General features: G+C 38.0%; 1 long non-coding RNA gene across 11 annotated transcripts; it reads left to right on the forward strand.

Annotated features, from left to right (window-relative positions):
- The first annotated feature begins 13,669 nt into the window (after positions 1-13,669).
- LOC121907366 lies at positions 13,670-21,169 on the forward strand. 11 transcript variants are annotated; one of them, XR_006098847.1, is made up of 7 exons: positions 13,670-18,185; positions 18,288-18,439; positions 18,560-18,681; positions 18,762-19,525; positions 19,635-19,853; positions 19,954-20,100; positions 20,189-21,169. It is a non-coding gene; the product is annotated as an uncharacterized LOC121907366 (long non-coding RNA). The 11 variants fall into 11 exon arrangements; XR_006098845.1 differs by having other exon boundaries at positions 13,670-17,605; positions 17,697-18,439; XR_006098849.1 differs by having other exon boundaries at positions 13,670-17,605.
- Positions 21,170-21,430: the final 261 nt, after the last annotated feature.

A 21,430-nucleotide genomic window follows, 5' to 3' on the forward strand; every position in this document is an offset into this window, starting at 1 on the left:
AAGTGGCCTTAAAGTCTTAAACCACTCCAATAACTCTGAGATCATACAGGAAATAGTCACACTGAATTCATTATATATCTTTTTTTTACACCTTTTTTTAGGCTACAACAAATTTATTAATTTCAGTTACATTATTCCATACATCATGGCAATGCTTTATGACAATTACAAGCAAGAATTTTTTCTGTAAATGAAATTGATTAACTGGTAAAGGGAATACGAATGAAAGGATAGTGAAATGTTTGTGACATCATTTTTATTAGAAGTGACCTATTTCTAATAAAAAAGAAATGTTTGGTACCTAATTAAAGTGATCTAACAAAAAGATTATGTGTGTTTGTCTTATAATTGAGGCTAGCAGTGTCTGTGTTTGTAAGATAAGGTATTGTTCAGTGAAACCTGCCATTTATTTTTTATCAGCAATGACTGCTGAGTGAGCCAGACCTAAATATTTGTATTTACAGTATTACAGTATACACAATATTGTATTGATTAATCACTGTGGTTTTGTAGTTGCAGTTTGTGGTTGTATTTGACTTTGTTGTAATGTAAGGTGTTATTGCTGTTATTTTGCCTGCTTTTTATAATGTAATTTCCGTTTGATAACCTGCATAACCTTTATTCCAGTATAATTTTCCTATGAGCTTTGATCTGCCAAATTCTGCCTTCAGTCATGTCTTTATTGCCTACTGATACACTCAATGAGCACTTTGTTAACAGCACTTGTGCAATGAAATGCAATCCAATACAACAGCTCTGCCATGAATTCTACTTTTACGAAGTTTATACATTTTCAGTTTTTGTTGACATTGTCAGAAAGGTGATAAATCTACTTTTTTATTATTGAGGTCGTAGTGGGTGGTGGTGGTGTACTGGAGTGCATTATATTGAAAAATTGTCCGTATATTTTGCCCCCCTCATGTATGTCAATGGAGTGGATGAAATATTTGTTAGATTGCACAGGCGTTCCTGATAAAGTGCTCGATGATATGTTGTAATGCTGTAGCGTTAGGGTTAGCTCTATCCTCTTGTCCAAATATGGCCACTCTTCATCACTTCCGGCTCCAAAAATCCAAGATGGCGATGGCCAAAATGGTAAACAAGAGGCTTCAGAACGGGAATCCATAAACCAATGGGTGATGTTACAGTGACTACGTTTTTTTTTTAATTTAATTTTTTTTTTTTTATAGTCGTGGTTGCAATCTGCAAACTCATCCCTAGATGCCAATAAATCCTATACTCTTGTCCTTCAATGTGATATCCCATCAGCTGAGCAACAACCTAGCCTCGGTTTGTTTCTGTCATGTAACGTTAGCTAGCGTTAATCATGCATGTACATTTCACATTATTGTTGAGCAGCACAAATAATATTTTTCATCCTACCCGGATAAAGGATGCTCTCATAGCAGTGAGGTGAGTGTAGTTAAAACACCTGTGGGTTGTTTTTCAAAGTTTGGCGCTGAGAGAATGACAAATCAATGCAAAAACGATGATTTTGGTGTTAGCATCCGGAAGAGGGATATTTTTAGTTAAATGTTGAGCGCTAGCAATAACATGAAAACATACTGATACAGATATAGGTGTATTAAATCTAAACCTATCTATCCTGAGTGATTAGACAGAGTTTCTGTTCAACTTATGTGACTTCTAAAGAAGCAGGTGTCTGCACAAGTGATGATAGCTTATAGCTAACGCTAGCTGTGTAGAAATATGTTGGAAAAAGTTATGCAGTTAATAATTTTGTGTTTTAGATGTTTGTGTTCAGTTTGGATCAAATTATAGAGATTTTTTTCACTCGAACTTAAAAGATTTATTTTCTGTTGATAACTAAAAGTCTGACTAACCTACAGTGATTCAGTATTGCGTCACAATAGGAAGGTATAGACCTATAAATATGTTATTAGCAGGAAAAGCACAAGTTTAAATTATATCAATAACTGGCTGCATTAGGTGTTCTTGGTTCATGGTATTTTGTATACTATATCACTGGCTTACTAAGAACCATAGTTAATGTTATTAGTTATATTATTGCTGTTTCAGCTGTGAAAAGTCAAAATGCAAAAGTCCTATAAAACTAACATTTCAAGTTAAATAATGTTGATATGCATTGCTTATAATATATCTGTATATAACAGTTATAGGACTTGCTAAACAACATATAGCTTCTAACCAGCTCATTAAGTAAGAAAATAGCATTGATTTAATGGTGGAAAAAGGTTAATTAATATAAGTGAAATACTATACAGAATATGCCTAAATGTCATTAAAGGAAATTAGCTTACTAAGTATTTATGTACTTTGCATCCTTGAACCTACATGTGTAAAAATGTTTGCTATACTATATTGCCAGCTTTTGTCTGAGATTTGTAGGTCATTTGTTCTTTATGATGAAAAATCCAAACTGTGGTTAAGTGTGTAGTAGTGGGGAACATTACCAACATTTTCCAGGAGAGGACCTCTGGACCCTATACCAATAACTATTCTTTCCATTCATGAGCTAACCCTTGTGTGCTCAATTTAAGTGTATTCAGAATATAAACAGGCTACAGATAGTGTGGGATATATCCTGATCTTTAGAGAGTGTAGACAAATATGGTGGTATATTCACACAGATGCTTATGAGTAACCACTGACAGTTGCTGGAGAGCAGAAGGGCCAAGCAGCCATGCAGCCAAGTGAAGCCTTGATAATGTGGGGTTGGAAAGTGTCTTGATTTATGCAGCGGGGTAGATGGTCCAAATGTATCCTCCTGCAATATTTATTAGACATGTACACCATCACTCTGCATTCTGAATGCAATGGTGGTGGGTGGACAGAACACTATGCGTTGCATTGCATAATGCAGTGCTGTCACATACTAATGGAGAACGGCAGCGTGATTATTTGCATCATTTCCATAGGATCATAATTCTGCACATTCTGTACATTTAAGATTAAAGCGTCTGAGGAGCACCCTGTCCTGGGGGTGTTGGGTTGGGGGGGGTTTGCTTCTGCTGTGCTGGCAGCCGCTGTCAGACAGCTCCTGCATTAAAATAGACTTATGTATATTGATGTCTTGTCAAAGTATAGTTATGTTCACTAACACATAAGCTTCCCTTCCTCTGAATGCAGGTTACTCAACTAGAACGGTCCACACATTGTGCAGTCAGAATAATATGTTCGGCCTACCATTTACCTTTTATTTTGTTAGATATTCCACTATTTTCAAAAGGATTTTACAACACAAAAACCTACAGGCTTGCCATAGTTGTTGTTGAATTATAAACTATACTTTAACTAAAACTGCAGTAACTCTAATCTAACTACAATTGACCAGAAATAACAGATTTTGGAATAGAAAGTAGCCCCAAGATAAGGATTTGTATGCTTCAAACAAGAGTAGACAAGTAGGGCTGCAACTAACAATTATTTTCATTATTGATTAATCTGCCAATTATTTTCCTGATTATTGTTTTTTCGATAAAGCTTTAGAAAATAGTGAAAAATGCCCACTAATTACTTAGAGCTCATTGTTATGCCCTCAAATGCCTTGTTATACTTGACAAACAGTCCAAAATCCAAAGATATTCAGTTTGCTATCATGTATAACACAGAAAAGCTTCTCACATTTGAGAAACTGAAACAACTGAAAAATTCTTTTGCATTTATGCTTAAATGACTAAAATGATAAATCAGTTGTCAAAGTAGTTGATGATAAATCTTCTGTTGATCAACTAATCGATAAATAGACTAATTGTTACAGTCGTTTTCATTTCATAACATTATCTGCTATGAGTGACTCACATAAATAAGCATCAACCAGTTAGTGATGTGGGCCCTGTAGTAACTGTGTGTATAGTACTGCAGGTCTTACATGACTGCACAAACTGAGCTTTGCTGATACTAAAACAATATTACAACAATATTTCCCTGTGATCAAGGGTAAACTCCAAGATTGCTATTTGAGAAACATAAATATACACAATAATGGACATTGATTTGTTATTTATTGTTTCTTTGTTGAACTGTTGATCTCACAGGTCTCCAGAGGTTTACCATCCAGGCAAGTTTACACCATATTTTCAGAGTGTGGTTAAGGCACAGGGCAGTGCAATTACAGGTCGGAACAAAATTTAATTTTTTATTGATGAAAACCCCTGTTTACTAAACTGGGACTCCTGTTCATTATTACTCTCGTCAAAGATCAAGTTAAAAGTGCAGTTCTATTTGTCCAGTAGAGGGCACTGTGGGTATTCATTAAGGCCAGACATGTCTAGTGTGTGACCCCCAGTGATTACAGTGTTTGAGCAAAGCTGTGTTGTATTTGGTTGACTTTGTGGTACTTTGTAGCATTAGAGGCTTTTTACTTTTACTTATTTCCTTCCGTTGCACCTGTAAGGACAGAAAAAAAACCCCCACAAAATTAAAATACATCACATTTCTTATTGATCGAACAAACCTTTGCAGCAGATTAGAAGGTTGGGATCCCACCGCTAGATGCAGATGCATACATAAGCCTAAAAGCAGGTGTTTGTTTAGTCTTTGATATATTCATGAGTAGAGTGCACAAAGACTTATCACCGGGATGTTGATTTAGACACGCAGACTGCATTTTTTGAGGAATGTGGTATGCAAGCAAACATTAACATAGACCAAATGTGCAAAAAATCTGTTTGAACACGTTTTTTGAAAAAAATTAAATACCTACAGTGATGCAAATGAGAATTGATACATCAGGGAAGAAAAAATATGTGAAGTCTTGCAGGTTAGTCTCCACTACACTACCACTTTCATCACACAGTCTCTATAATGCTGTCTGTTTGAATGAGAATCTGGCAGAGTTATATTAATGGATCCTTTGGATCCTTTGTGTAGGGCAATTTCTGATTTATCTTTCTCTTTTACATACCCTTTTCTTTCTACCCCCCACCCTACTACTGCTCGCTCTTCTCCTATTGCACATGCATACACACATACTTATTTTTTTATTATTGGTGCCCTCCAGTCTCCTCATCTGTTTTTTTTCTGTGTATATAATGAGTTTTGCTTTCTAAATTAAATGCTCTTGCTGAAGCTTGTAGATAAAAAAGTGTCATTCTGATGGGAATAGTCATGCAGAATCTGTTATGCTCCTGGCTTTACAAAACATTGTTTATAAAACACTCAAAATTATCAGCTGGCAGTAATAAGACATTGGATTTACTTGGCACATTCATTTAAATGAAATGGAGTTTATCTATGTGAGACATTATTTGTGGGCACCTGACATTGCTATTAATTGTCCTCTTAACTGTAGTTAAGTAAAGTTTTATTTATGAAGCCCAGTATCACAAATCACGAATTTGCCTCGAGGGGCTTTACAATCTGTACAACATACAACGCCTCCCTATCCTTTTTTATGTATGTATTTATTTATTTATTTACCAGGGACAGTGCAGATTAATCAACATTTAAGGTTTCACATCAATGTAAATGTGCTGCAGTTAGCTAGTGAGCTGACTTTCATCCGTAGTCCCTAGGCAGGTTATTACAAATAATGACCTAATGTCATCAATACAATACAATGCTTCAACAAGTACTACAATTGAAGCAATACAATTCAGTACAATTCATAAATACTTTAGAGAAGTAACAGAAATATATATATATATATATGTGTGTGTGTGTGTATATATAAAACAATGAGAGTATGTAAATGTAGTGTCAGAGATGAGGTGATATGATTACTCGTGATTGCAAGTTTGGTTTGATTTAAGCCATATCTTAGTTTTATGTTTCAAGGATAGGTAATTAGTGCTCTCTCTTAATTCAGTAGGTAGACTATTCCAGTGGTGGGTGGCTCTGACTGAGAAGACTGTTTGCCCAAACTTGCTGAGTCTGTATTGCACAACACAGTACCCTCTGGTAGTTGCCCATGTTGCCCCTGCTACTTCTATCCTTCTGCATTATGAAGTGGCTCAGTGGGGGAGGTGCAAACCTATGTAAGACCTTAAAGATGAGGTAAGCATCTGCAAAATGTTTAAAACTATCTAAATTAAATAAATTGTACTTTTGTACTATATGGCAATAGTGGAAGCTATTGGCCTTTCGGTGTGTTAGGTGTCTGTTTGTAAAGGAACTAAGTTGGTTTCAGAGTTGTCATGCTTGCTTGTGACCAGCTTGTAAGACAGTGTGTTGTGTGGGTGGAGATCACAGCATGCATAAAGAGGTTGGCTGTCTCTATTGTTAGCTATGGTCTTATATTCCTAAAATTAGCCAGGTTGAGTTTGATAGTACTGGCCACCTTTTTAACATGTTTTTTAAATGACACGTTCAAATCTAGAATGATTCCAAGGTATTTGAGCTTTTCTCCTGTAACAAAAACATCAGGTTGGTGAGTTTCTGTGGGTTTTGTTTGACAGTTTTGTTTATGTTCAGGTGTAAACATGAATTGCTTAACCCATCAGATGCATGCACCATGGCTGCAGTTAGTTTGTTTGTGACTTCTTGTTTGTTTTTAGCATGTACATGAAGAACTGTGTCATCAGCATACATTTGTATGTTGACGGATGGGCAGACAAAATAGGGCACAGTATTGATCCTTGAGGAACACCAATGTTACAGTTAATGTATGTTTATTGAGTATTGCCAATATGTACACTTTGCTTGTTGTTTGTTAGATATGAGTTCATCCATTTAATGGCATCAATGGAGAAATTAAAAAAGGAGACAGGAGTATCTCATGGTTCACAGTATCAAAAGTTCTCTTTAAATCCAGAAAAACTGCACCTATTTCACCACTTTCATTTAATTTTGACTTTACACTTTAAAGAAAGTTGCAGTGGGCTGTTTCTGTTGAGTGGTTGGTGTGAAATCCAAATTGCATTGGGTGCAGAGGAGATGGCCCTTGTTCAGGTGAGCGATCAGCTGCTTTGCTACCCATTTCTTGACCACCTTGGACACTAGGGGTAGAATACTGATGGGTCTGTACTAGTTTCCCATAGTTATTTGATCCTCAATTCGGATAAGAAAAAGCCCACCCCAAAAAAACTTTTAATGAGAAAAAAAGTTTTGAGAGAAAAATATGTCTTCACAAGATGGCTTATTCTGTATCTAATAGGAGATCGAAAACTGTATACTGGGCATCAGATGATTGACAAGAGAAGGGCACATCATGTTAGCTGTATTATCTTGCCTCATATCACTAAGGTAATATTAACCTTTGGCCCATGGGCCACTATAGTGTAGGTGTTTAAGAGAAAGAATATTTACTTATTGTTTTCCCCACTGTACCAAAACAGAAGAACAGAATTGTGACCCCAAAACTGAAGTGAATTTTGAGAACCATTTTGATTCAAAAGAAATTATTCTCGTTGCCACTAACTCACTAGTAACTAGCATGAGGAGGGTATAAACAGCTATGAGATTCACCAGAAGAGCTCTCCCAGCTCCATTTCCCTCCACTTTGCAAGTGCACAGGTTACTTGCACAAACACAAACAGTTGCTGAAACCACAAACACAAACAGTTGTGTTTTTTTCAGAATGTACAATCGAGCAAGAGGTATCACAACCAAGAATTAAACCCTGTGTGGTGGGTGCATGGTCCCCTCCACTCCACAAGTGTTTCTGACTTGTGGAGACTCGCTTATAAAAGATCTTATTGTTGGACAGATTCCTAGAAATGCCATTATCCTTTGTTAAAGCTGATGGAGGCTGGCAGCCTTATTACACATTCTTAAACTTGCCATCTTTTTCTTTTTAAGTGATTCTTAGAAAAGGTTATTACATTGTATCAAAAGCACAGCAGGGTACATGGAGCAATTGCCATCATGTGTAAAGACAGGGCATGGAATCTTTCAGCACTGGTAGTGGTCATGAGGAACAGATTTCATCTGCAGTGTAGCAGATTGTTATAAAATGCTGTCAAATGCAGCCATCAGGTGGCTCATTCTTTTACCTGAAAACATTTTTCAATAAATTCCTTACCAACACACTGGTGCAGTTGACAGTTAATGGCAGCCTACACTTGTAGTGTTTGACATAATTTCACAAGACAAAAGGACTTTTTGGAGTCTATCTGTCTATTCAAGAACCACTGTGAATTCATTGATTCAGATGTAGGGATGAGACAATAACCAATATAATTATGTATATCAGCAGTGTACTGTACCACTCTGAGTGCTCTATGTTTGATTAACTGTCAATAATCAGTCTCATCCAGTATTCATTTTTAATTTCCAACAGTAGCTTTATGCATTAACATTATCCTGCAACAAATGGACGGAGTAGAATAGAAATCAGCAGGTCGCCAACAGTGACACTGCTGTTTTAGTGATAGATAGCAAATAGTGATGAATAAAGCAATATAATGCGGGAGACATTTTTGTGGACCACCACAACTGAATGAATGCAGCAGAAAACCCTTTCTTTCGGCACACATTTGACTTTGAGAATTTGAGGGGCAGCCCATTAGCTTTTCAATTGTCTCCCAATGTTAATCACTTCAAAGTGCTTGTATGATGCACTGCCTGCGCTTGAATTGAATTGGAAATTGCTTACCTTGATAATTAGTGAGATTTACACACCCAAACTGCCACTAACTAAAATTAGCGCCTACAGCTCTTTTTTTCCAACCAGCTCCCTTTTCTAAAACCAAACCACAGACAAAAAAGCAGTTAAAATTGTCCAAATACAGATTTAGGCCAGAGCAGAAAAGAGCAGCTCATTTTTTAGAGCAGATCAATTCTGGATTTTTGAGGCACTGATAATTGAGAGTAAAAAAAAATATATATTGGCTGATATTTAGTTTTTACATTAATGTTTTTGTAAAGGATCCCTTATGTTCAATTATTAACGAATTGTGAGACGGGACAATTTACAGTTGCCAGTGCTCTCTGGTCACAATGTTTCTAAACTACCTAAAAACATAGCTGCGGCATTTCTGTAATGCAGTTTCTTATTACTTATCGGCTGACATATACGCCAATACTGTGTAATTGGACACTGTTAGAAAGACAAATTGCTTGTGGAGTTTTTTAAAATGTAATTCAATTGATTGAGAGTTTTTTTTCTTTGCATTTCTGTGGGTCCTTTAGAATCCTACACTTCATACTTCCTCACCCTCAAGTTAAAATGCCCAAAAATACTACGAACCATATATTCATATATTCAGCTGGTCAGTGTGGCTCAATTGGATCACCGTTTAGGATCAGAGCTCAAGTACCAGGGCAGGGACCCTAGTTCAGTCTCTGGCAGTGGTGTGTCTAACTTACGCGGTTTCTACACAGAAAGCGTTTTATACATGCTTTTCCATCATATGTCTCACGCATGTCTGATGGAAGAGATGTGCTTCTAGCTTCTACTTTAATCAAATCAGCTGTTTACACTGGCTGCATTTGGGCTCACATTTCACTTGACATGCCTAACCACAATCCAAAGCGTATTTTTACACTTTTAGTCTATTTTCCTTCTGTTTTATGTGTGTACATAAACTAACATGTACTACAGTTATTGGGTATTGGGCGTTCTGCCAAAACGCAGGTCATCTACACTCAGTATTGTGCCTGAAAACATCCTGTGTAGACACAAATGGAAGACTGAAGCTTCTGTTGCTGCACTGCTGGAGTGCCACTTTATGCTACGCCTGTTGTCTAGACATGGTGTTTGCGTCGTCTCTTCAAACACAGTTCTCACTGTGAAGTATCTAAAAACATGGTTGTGCCCGTTGCAAATAAAAGCAGCTTGATAACATTTTAAGCTTGTTTATTTCTTGTAGATACCAAACATTCCCTTGCTTTAAGTAAGTAATACAGCTTGAGTAACCTAATGGCAGGCCAAACTTAAGCTTGCATGTTGTCAGGTTTGTGTGCTTTCTGCAAGTCTGTACTCCACCAAAGATAATTTGTGAGGGAAGAACATTCACCCTGTAGCACTGCTGTTTAAACTCCAACAGTGACTTGTCTTCTCTCTAGCAGATTGTGAGTCACATTTTCCAGTTAGACTTTCATTCATATTATATCAAACATTTACGCTGATCAATCTAATAGTTTTGAATCAGCACCTTCAGTATTTGGATAAAGTAGCTCGTGAAAAATGTATGCCAAAATCAGTAGGTTACACCTGTTATTTCATGTGTCAGATACATATTAAATCAACATTGCATGTCCTCTGCTGCTGTGTAAATATACAGTAAGTATTGTATTGGACGTGGTATCAACCCAAAATTTAATTTACCCAATATTAAAGGACTTGGATCGGGATATGAGCCAAAAAAAAACTTGACTCCCTACTTGATTACAATGTAAGACGCACAAAAGCAGCAAACCAGAGGAAGTTAAACATTTTTGCCTTGAGAAATGACTTAAACAATTAATCGATGTTCAAAGTAGTTGCCAGTTATTTTTCTGTTGATTGATCAATTACTTGTTTAATTGACTATTAACTGGCTAATCATTGCAGCTCTACAGACATAAAACTAATTAAGGACCAAAGGCCTTTTTGAATTCAGTTATACTTTTCGAACATACTCTGGCCTCTCTGCATGTCTTTTAAACGTCTTGTCGGCGTGAGAACACTGACTAAAACCCTGCACTTTGCCAAGAACAGAAATTCACTTAGTAGAGTACTTTGCTAAACGCTGCGAGCCCTTGAAACATTGATTTGTGTGTGTGTGTGTGTGTGTGTGTGTGTGTGTGTGTGTGTGTGTGTGTGTGTGTGCGTGCATGCATGTTGAATTTGTTTGCAGCACTATTATGAAGGCAGTGTGTTATAAGCAGAGGAGTTGAAAGCGTGGCACTCCAGAGTCCTGTGGGAACCATTACTGGCATCGCTGATGCAGGAAATAGATTCAACGTAGAAAATAATACCCTTGAATAATTAATTAGATGAGTTTTGAATCAACAGCAAACACACTGACTGCACAAAGGGGCGCAGGTAAAATTCCAAGTGTTCTGTAAGAATGCTGTTAGATACTTGTGAAACTCAAGGATGATCAATAATAAGCTGAGGGGATGTGGTTAAACTTAATGATATGCTTTTAAAGTCTATAATTCATGTTCCTGCTTCATTTGTTTCACAGTATTGGCCATTTACCAAAATTAGCTCTATGTGCTATAGAGGTTCAGTAAAGTTCAATTATGAGTTCCAGGAAACAAGCAGGTTAAACATTGTGTCTCTTTCTAAAAAAAATAGATGTACATTTCAGTCTTCCCAACTATGTTCTGTAACATAGTTGTTTTGTGTCTTCAGGTTAGGCTAACCTATTGTTCCTAACTTTGAAGCTAACCCCCTTCACTTTTTCAGCACTTGGGGAAACAACAGACTTGACTTTTTAGCATTTATTAATTGTTACACTGTCACTCACTCTTTCCCACCCACTACGCAAACATACTAGGCAACGCCCTATTTCTTAACAGAGTTATAGATGGGCTAACAAAGTTAGTTGTTTTTTTGGCCTGGTGGGAGTTCTTGTTGTTATAACTATAGGACAAACACTGATTCAGTAAACATTCAGTATGTTCAGTAAACACTCAGTACACATTGAGTACAGTTAGACCTAGCAGTCTCCATTAGGTTGAGCGAATAAAAACAACAGGAGTGTCTTGAATACACCCTTGTTTTCACAGGTAATTTGTTAGTCTGTCCCTCCCGCTGCAGGACATAATGGATTAATCCTGGAAAGCTATTGATGTAGCACTTTTCTCCTTATAAAAGTAACACGGCAATTATTTGACCAATGAGAATTTGGTCGGACTAGAGCATATCAACCAACTAATTGACCAGTCGACCAGGAGACTACAGCAGCTTGTAAAGGCGCATCTTCCCCCATGACCTGGGGAAGCCGGCATAATGACAGGTCTTCTTTATGGCAATATTGCAGGATCTCTGTATAAAAGGGGCTGCAGTTGCCACACTATTGCCCCCCCCTCCACACACACACACACACACAACCACAACACGTCTTGGCCCGGTTTACCCTAACAGTAATATGATCACCAACACTGAGGTTATTTTCTAAAGAAATGTGATCCATTGATGTTTCTACAGTTTAAACATTCAAAGAAAGAAACTATCTTCTACTTGGTCATAAAATAATATTAGTGCTTAAAAATGCCCTTTCTTTTATCTCCCCCCTCTTCATTTTGACATTTGCATGCAGCTAAAGAGGTGAGCCTATTTGCTCCGCCAATATTATGAACGTTGACAAAATTGATTCAGTGCAGCAGCTACCTTTTGATAAGTACCAACATTTAAACAATATCTTTGCTTGCTACTTTTGTCTCTCTGTCTCACAAAGTGAGTTGATTTAAACCTTTTTAAACTGTTGCTGCAGCAAAAAAATAATATTCTTTGGTCTGGTAAAGAACAAGCACACAACTAGGGACAAGAAGTCTTGTTTGTTTTTTGTCAGAGCTTGTAACACCAATGGTAAAATAGTAACAGATCACACATTGTAAACACACAGTTTATTGACTCATGGTCTTGAGAGACACCTTGACTCAGAATAGGTCTTGTCCTTCACATTTTGACTTAAACACAGGTGTTACTACTGTAATAACATTAATTATGACTCTGCACTGTTTAAGTGTCCCAGTAAGCAATGACAGTGTGAGCCCAGGACCCTGAAACAAAAGCAGCTAAATGGAATTCAGCCATCATTCATTTTATTATTTACGGCTGTGTCAAAATGTCTTCAGTGAAAAAGGACTTACACAGTATGGAATTATGGTTTTCTGTGATGGCAGAGAAAGCTCAATGTACTGACATTTAAGAAACAAGCAAATGAAGATACTAGTTAAATAAGTCTTACAAAACATAGAGTGAATATGGGGTGAAAAACTACTGCAAATAGGTTAATCACAAGCAAATTAAGAAACACATTCAACAACTTCACAGCACATATGTGACATAAAGTAACATGCTGCAAATACAGACAACACAAGAACATTAAGGGAATACTACCAGTCATACAAGACAAAAAGGAAACTTGGTTTCAGCAGTTGGAAAAAAGTCTACTTTAGATTTAAGCCTTATCCACACTAACATGGATATTTTTCAAAACATTTTTGGTCTATGTTTTGGTCTCTCATCCACATGCAAACAATGTTTTAGGTCACTAAAACAGAGATTTTTTTAAAAAAAATGCCTTTTAAAGTGCAGATTTTTAAAAATGACAGTTTCTGTGTATCCGTGTAGACATGTAAAAATGAGCATTTGGGAAACAATGATGTCACATCTCAATTTGCGCATGCCCATTGTTGCTTTATGTAATCAGCATGCGCCTGAAACAACACCAATGGTGGATATGTACCTGTTTGTTTATGTTTGGTTAGCACTGGAATGTCTAATTACAAGTTTACAATTCGACTTATCATTGTTGCACCACTTCACCAAAGGCGTCTGCTGCGCGCAAAATTACTTGGTCCACAGCATCCGTAGTTTGTATGCCAGAAACAAAGGTTTTGGATCAGGCCCAGTCAAACCACCAGATGGGGGGACAATTTTGAGACTGGGATTGTTATCAATAATGATAATAACAATAATAATAATAATAATAATAATTTATAGATAGCTTTATTTATAGAGCACCTTTCATGACATAAAATGCAGCTCAAAGTGCTTTACAAAGGAAATGTAAAACATAGATTCAGATATATACATATGCACAAGCACATAGATACACACACACACATGTACATATATATATACGCATACCTATGTATGCGTTTATATATGCATACATACATAAACATATACATACATATACACACAGACATACATATAAACGGGATAAATATCAGTTAAGACACAGTAAAGGAGTAAAAGACAAATTCTAGAGAAGGGATAAAATCATAGGGGTAAAACAAAATCAAAGGCAAGGTCATAGAAGTAGGTTTTGAGTTGCTTCTGAAAACTGTCAACCGAGGTTGCCTGTCTAATATGAGGAGGGAGCATGTTCCAAATCCTCTGTGCATAACAGCTGAAGGCAGCGTCGCCATACCTCTTGCTGTTCGTCAGTGGCACCTTTAGCAGACCAGCACCATGCGATCTGAGGGAGCGATTTGAAACATACTCCGACAGGCAATCTGACAGGTAAGAAGGTGCTAGCCCATTCAGAGCTTTAAAAACAAGTAAAAGAATTTTAAAATCTATCCTCAATGTTACTGGGAGCCAGTGCAAAGATGCTAACACAGGAGTAATGTGAACTCTTTTACTGGTTTTTGTTAGAATTCTTGCTGCAGAGTTTTGGACGAGTTGCAGTCTATCAATAGTTTTTTTTGGCAAACCAGTATACAGTGCGTTGCAATAATCTAACCATGAGAGTACAAAGGCATGAGTCAGGTTTTTTCATCCTCCAGGGAGAGGTATGGTCTGACTCTTGTGATGTTTCTCAGGTGATAAAAGGCTGTTTTAGTAACATTGCTGATATGATTGTCGAAATTGAGGTCAGGATCAAGAATGACACTCAGGTTTTTCACTATTGGTTTTACCTGTAGGGCCAGATTTCCAAGTCTATTTATTATTTCATCTCTTTGAGCGTCTGTGCCAATGATAAGGACTTTGGTTTTGTCTTCATTTAATTTGAAAAAGTTGCCATTCATCCACTGCACAATACTAGAGAAGCAGTTTAGTAGAGGGTGTAGGGTATCCTTATTGTCAGGTGCTACAGATAAATACAGCTGGATGTCGTCAGCATAGCAGTGAAAATGAATCCCATGGTTACGAATAATTTTGCCAAGTGGAATCATGCAAAGAGAAAATAACAATGGACCAAGGATCGAGCCCTGAGGAACACCATAGAGAATGCTTCGCTTCTCGGAAACATAGTCACCAAGACTAACAGAGTAGTTTCTGTCTGTGAGGTAGGTATTAAACCAGCTCAGTGTGGTTCCTGAGAGACCAATCCAGCTTTCGAGTCCGTTCAGAAGTATCTCATGATCAATGGCGTCGAATGCAACGGTCAAATCGAGGAGAACAAGGACAGAAACGTTCTTTTTATCTGCGCTCATTCTAAGATCATTTATGACTTTAGTGAGAGCAGTCTTGGTGCTATGTTTACCTCTGGAACCAGACTGAAATGTTTCATAAATATCATTGTTATGTAAGAAAGCCTCTAGCTGTATCAACACTGCCCTTTTCAGGATTTTACCTAGAAAGGGCAGATTGGATATGGGCCTGTAGTTACTCAGAGCAGAGGAATCCAGAGTGTGTTTTTTGAGCAGAGGCCTAACTAGAGCAGTCTTTAGTGGATCCAGGAAGATATCTGACTCTAAGGAACAGTTTATAATGTCTAGAACATCAAGAATAAAACTATCTACAACCTCTTTAAAAAAGGAAGTGGGGATGGCATTGAGTGAGCAGGTGGAGGATTTCAGTTGAGAGATGATATTCCGGAGTTCCCCTTCACTAATTTTCCTAAAAAAGTTAAGATTTCCTCGAGCATATTTTTGATTGGTAGTGTTTATAATACTAGTCCTGATGCTGACAATCTCATTTTCAAAGAACGAGGCAAACTCCTCGCACTTTGACTGTGAGGGAAGATGGATATGCTTGTTAAAGTGGGTGGGTTTAAGGAGACGGTCAGTGGTTTCAAATTGAATTCTGGGATTATTCTCATTGGCGTTAATAATTTTAGAAAAATATGCCTGCCTTTCACAGCGCAAGGCATTGTTATAAGCAGAAATAGATTTTATGAGACTCTTGTGGTGGACTGTTAGTTTGTTTTTCCTCCATGCACGCTCTGCTCGACGGCATTCCCTCTTTAGGAGGCATTTTTGCTCATTTTTCCAGGGGGTGGCCTTAGTTTGTGATTTCTTTTATATTCTCTCTGGTGCCACTATGTCTAAAGATGACCTTAATTTATGATTGAAGTTATTAACCTTTTCATGGATTGATGTAGGTTCATCAGAAAAAGCTTGACTGTGCATATGGTTTGAGAACATAGCGGCTGGGGAGGGACCAAGAAATCATCTTTTAGTAAGATGCAATGAGGAGTGGAAGGAAAACTTTCGCATGTCCAGAGCATCACTTGTATCTTTGAGTGAGCTCCTTTGTCCTTACACTGAAAGGGAATCAACAGTGATGAGATCTTCAGTAGGTGTTTTGAAAAACGTAGCCTGTACACTTTACTACATAAGTGATAAGGGGAGGCTGCAGAAGACAGCAAACACCTCTGGCTTATCCTGACAGAGTGTCTTGAACATTGTAAGGCAGGTCTGTAAATCAGTAACAGTCCACCTAGGCCCACAGTACATTAGGGTGCCTTTCACTGAACCCAAAGCAGAACTTGTCAAGGGGGTTTACTGTGCCCATGGTATGCCGCAGTGCTTGGTAGCAATCAATGGGACTTGAAATTAAACAGCCACTATGGATTACATCAATGGAAAGGGTAGGTTTTCATTTAACGTCCAAGCCGCATGTGACTATAAGTACGAATTCATCTGTGTTGTGATCATATGGCCCGGAAGCATTCATGACACTGAAGTGTTTGCCAATTCCCAGTTGAACGCTCAGTTCAACACCAATTTTTCTGCTTGGGGACCCGGCTTATCCCTTATTGCTCTTCCTCATGAAGGAATATGCAAATGGTGGCTGCAGCGCTGAAGAACAGTACTTTGGCTTGTCTGTGTCAAAGCGGAATGGTAATTGAATGTGCTTTTGGGCGATTGAAGGCGAGGTTTGGAGTGCTTAGAAGGGCTATGGGCATAAACCTGAATGACCTTCCTTTCGTCATTTATGCATGTTTTGTCCTACATAATTATTGTGAGGCCTGTAAAGAGACAGGGGATGACAGCAAAGTGATGACAGCCATGCAATTTGACCAGGCCCCCCCACGCAGAATAACTGCTATCAAACAGACTGCAATGAAGCCGAAGGAAAGTGAGTCAGAAGGATGTTTACAAAATTCCTTCACCTTGGTGATATCATAAATGGTGACATGTAATTAAGTTTTTATTTTTTCTATGTTCTACTTTTTTCTTATGTATATAAACATGTTTATGGAGTTGCATATTTTGTTTTTTGTTATAGATGTTAATATTCAGCAACAACATAACGTAATTGTGTCGAGCCAAAAACATAAGATGTCCATTTTGTTAGTAAGGCCTACAGATATACATGCCAGGTTTTTCTATTCTTATGCAATATATATTTATATGTATATACATAAACATGTGTTCACATTGATGGTAGATAAGATAATAATGTGTATCAAGGTTTCCACCAGAAAAGTTATTAATGCTGGCGTCAGGTGGTAGGGGGGGCAAAAATACATGTTAGCATGTGTAAAGGTGCTACTGGTGATACATGGTGTTCAGGCAGTAAAATGTCCAAGCATGTCCAATTTCTTAAAAAGTTTTCCTAAATTAACGTCACATCCCATCAGTGTAATGTTTTCAGCTTTGTAGATATGGCTCGTAAAATCAGCAATTACTTTACAAAGCGAGTTTGTGAGGAGGACAATCATGAAGGCAGGTGAAACAGCGCAGACATCAACTGGTTATTATAAGCAGTTATAAAGTACTAATGCATGTTACCAAGGAGATGTGGTAAAATTGTCAGGTCTGACAGTAAAGCACAACCACAGCAAGTGACAGGGACCGGTGATGGAGAGGATCACAGTCAGAGTGCAGGCCAGGACGAGTTAAGGTAGGGGTATTCAGTTGCCAAGTCATTAGGAGTGTATTAATGCAAAGCCCACGTTTACATGATTTCAACATCATTTTTTTTATCTTCCCAGATTTTCTCAAAAACACAGAGCCAGTGGATTTGACCCACAATGGCTGAACAAATTTACATGACATGTTACCTATGCCAAAAACATTGTGCCCCCATGCTGCAGCTTGCTGCTGGCTTTGTGAGACAGATGTCCACATACTACAGGCTGGATACCTTAAAACATCATGACATGACAGCTATCCATAAAGTGGCAGAAGAAAAGGAGAACTGCATTAGAAAAAGGCAACACTGTTACAAAAGCTGTACTCTTTAAGTTACAAAAAAACTAATATAAAATAGTTGTTAAAAAAAAAATGACTTTGTTGTGTCTTGAGGGAGAATACTGCAGCGTGCTATAGCTACACAAGTGGATGTGGACCACAGGGCTCTTGAAGGCTGCTTCAAAATAATATATGAATGCCTCAAGCAAAAGTGGCCCCACCGCACCAACTATAAGCCCATTATTCTCTTATGCAAGTGATTGGGCTGTGCTTATATTGATGGTTTGAATGTAAATTCTGCAGCCATTTAATTACATGATTGTAAATTGAACATCTCCATATAATTACTGTCAAGTAGGCCAACCTAATTACTGTTTTTGCCCCTGGGTCAGTGCCAACACCAAACATACAAGCAGTCACGTCATTGATGAAATGGTGGAGATCATTGGGCAGATTTTGGATGACAAGCTGATGGCAAAGTTGTCAAAATCCCCAGTGTGGGGGTTAATGGTTGATGAAACCACTGACATCTCTCTGTTGTGAGGTGAGATTACTTTCTAAAATTAAATAAAATTGATGTAGATATTCTGATTCAAATTACTTAGACTGAATATAGATAATTTTATATAGTTTTTTGTGACCAAAGTGCTGCATTCGGTTGAAGTGTCTGCTGGGGATGCTGCAGCTTTGTATGACACCATACTATGTGTCATCAGAGATGACAAGACGCTACACCAAGCAACAAGCTGGCCTCCTTCGCCAGTGACGGAGCCTCAGTTATGATTGGTGAGTTGTGTCTTTTGCTTTTACCCTTAGTTTAGGTATTTGATGAGATTGTCATAGTGAACCATTTTGAATTCTTTAAGGGAGAAAAACTGGAGTTGGACTAATTCCCTGGCCTGCACTGTGTGGCACATTGCTTCAATCTGGCCATGTCAGACTGCATAAAGGAGCAGAGGGGAGTACCATACCTCATCAAATAGGCCAGAACTGTTGGAACAATCTTCTGTTGCCTCCAGCAACAGGACCAGCAGTCTTAAAGAAATGGAGAGGCTTTTTGAACTCTCCCAAATCAAGCTGCAGGTTTGCAGTATTCAGTGCCAGATTATTCACAGATTTAATTGAGCTTTTTTGTCATTAATTAAGCTCATCATTAACTTTTGTAGGGCTAGTTGGGAGTCAAATAAGGAGGCAACAGGTTTGATGTGCCTGATTCTGTCTGCTCTCATTGCAAACCTCCCGCTCCAAGCCCAGAATGAGCCAAAAGCTCAAGGACTGTATTCCTTTGTAAATGATCCTTTGTGCCTAATGCCAATTGTGCATGAGAAGATCCACCGGCAGTTTTTTGGTTTTCCAAAATAAAAAACGTTTCTTCTGCTAGGTGGAGCAGGAGGCATGAGATCAATACCACAGTCCTTGGTTTTCCTGTTAATTGAATGATATCTAGCTGAGCTGCCATGTTTGACCTCAGGTCACAGTGCTGAAAACAACTCTGACACAGCTGAGAGAGAGCAGCATAGTCAAGGACCGCTGGCAGGCATGGCGCCGATCAGATGCTGGTCTGAAACCTCTGCAGGATGAGATACCTGCATACCTTGAAGAAGATGGGAGAAGTTCAAGAAGACTTTAGGTATTATATAGTATATAGTATATAAAGCATACTGTAAGTATAAATATATTTGAGAAGTTATTGTGGACTCAAGACCTGTTTTATTGAAATTTGTTCAAATCTTCTACAGGTGATGGAGCCGTTTCTAACTGCACTGACTGAGAACATTGAGAACCGATTCCCAAACACCAGCAGTTTGTTCTCTCCCAGACAGATTCTGATGAACTCTGCAGAGTATGGCGATGCTGAGATGAGGACACAGGCAGAGCAGTTCCCAAGACTGAGGAAGTCTGACCTGGTGTCTGAGTAGGACTCCGACAGACTCAGAGTGAGGAGTCCTGATCTGAAGGTACTATATATCAGTTACATTAACTGTACCACTACCACCATCACAGTCTATTGGTTTTAAAGAGTAATTTTATCTTTCTTCTCACTTTGTTCTACTTCAGACCAAACTTCTGGAGGAGGTGCATCTGTGGCTTGTATGTCCACAATCCTCTGAGCTGTATCCCAACCTGAGCCTTGCAGCTGCAATCGCTCCCACAGCCCCAGTCCAGACTGCAGACATGGAGAGGCTATTTACTGTACTCAAGATTGTAATATATGATTGAGAACACTATCACTATTCATGTCTGTATCACAATAATACAAAGTTTCTTAATGCATGAATTATTTTTTTAAAAGGTTAAGACACCACTGTGCAACAGATGTGTGCTGCAAGGTGGCCATTGATGGACCAGACCAGGAGGCCTTGGACTACAAGGAGTGCATCAAGAGATTTTATCAAATGAAAAACAGGAGGCTGAAATGTTCTGCCTCTGGTTGTAAACTGTGTAGATGAAAACAATGGCTTTAATGTATTGTTCAGCTACCCTGTAGCAGGGCCACATTTTGTTGGTTGTGAAATTTGTAAATGAAAGCAAAGGCATTTATATATTTATGTACAACTACTCTGCAAGAGGGCCCCCGAGACCTGTAAATGAAAACAATAGCTTCTGTTATGTTTGATTTGATTTTAAGCAATTTTTCTGTTTGTTAACTGTGTAAATTAACACATCAGCTTTTATGTTGCATTTAATTTAATGTTTAACAGGGCACCTTTATATATCTTTTTAATAAAGTACGTTGCTTGTAAAAAGTGTTTGCTTGAGCCAGTTGAAGGCACAGTACACATGCATGTGTGTGCACATAATCAGGATGGTACCACCTCTGCCTCATTTTCAACCAGGAAAAACATTGGTATATTTTTATATTTTACTACCCAGATCAAAAAATGAATTTACACATATCAGTCTATGTTTGTTAGAACAAAGAGAGACAGTAAGACAGTCATTGACTTTCAAGGTTAAGCAGAATCAGTCAGTCAGTCCCCATTGGAGTTCTTGGTGTTTCATTTCTTCCTTTCTGTTCATCGTATATGTTTCTCCTGAGAGTAACATTTTTGCCTTGAAAAAAAAGTGATCAGGGACAGGAAGGTCCAGTGGGATTTGGCTGAATGAAATGACTGATTCCTTTTTAACCAGCAGCTGGAGAAACACTTGTAATCTCTCAAAGATGTCTTTGTTGAATATTGAATAGTGAGTAAGTGATGGTACGTATATTAATGACTTAGGAGAATAGTCAGGTTGATGGTGTCCTGTGAGGCAACCACATCCATACAGTATGTTTAGTGCCTTATACTGTATGAATATGGTTAACAAGATACTATTAATAATGAATCATATATCATAATGTTACAAAATGAAATACATCTGACTCCAAAATATACTAAGGCATATCTCCAAGGTTCATTCTGCCCACACAAGTACAGTACTTTGGTTTTTATATTGTAAGCTGTTACGTCTTGGATTGTGATAAGTTTATGGTTTGGTCTTAGAGTCCTGTGTAGATACAAACCTGCATTGTCAGTCCTGTAGTCTTTGGGCA

The sequence above is a fragment of the Thunnus maccoyii genome, chromosome 11, assembly GCF_910596095.1.
Source record: "Thunnus maccoyii chromosome 11, fThuMac1.1, whole genome shotgun sequence".
Lineage (NCBI taxonomy): Eukaryota > Metazoa > Chordata > Actinopteri > Scombriformes > Scombridae > Thunnus > Thunnus maccoyii.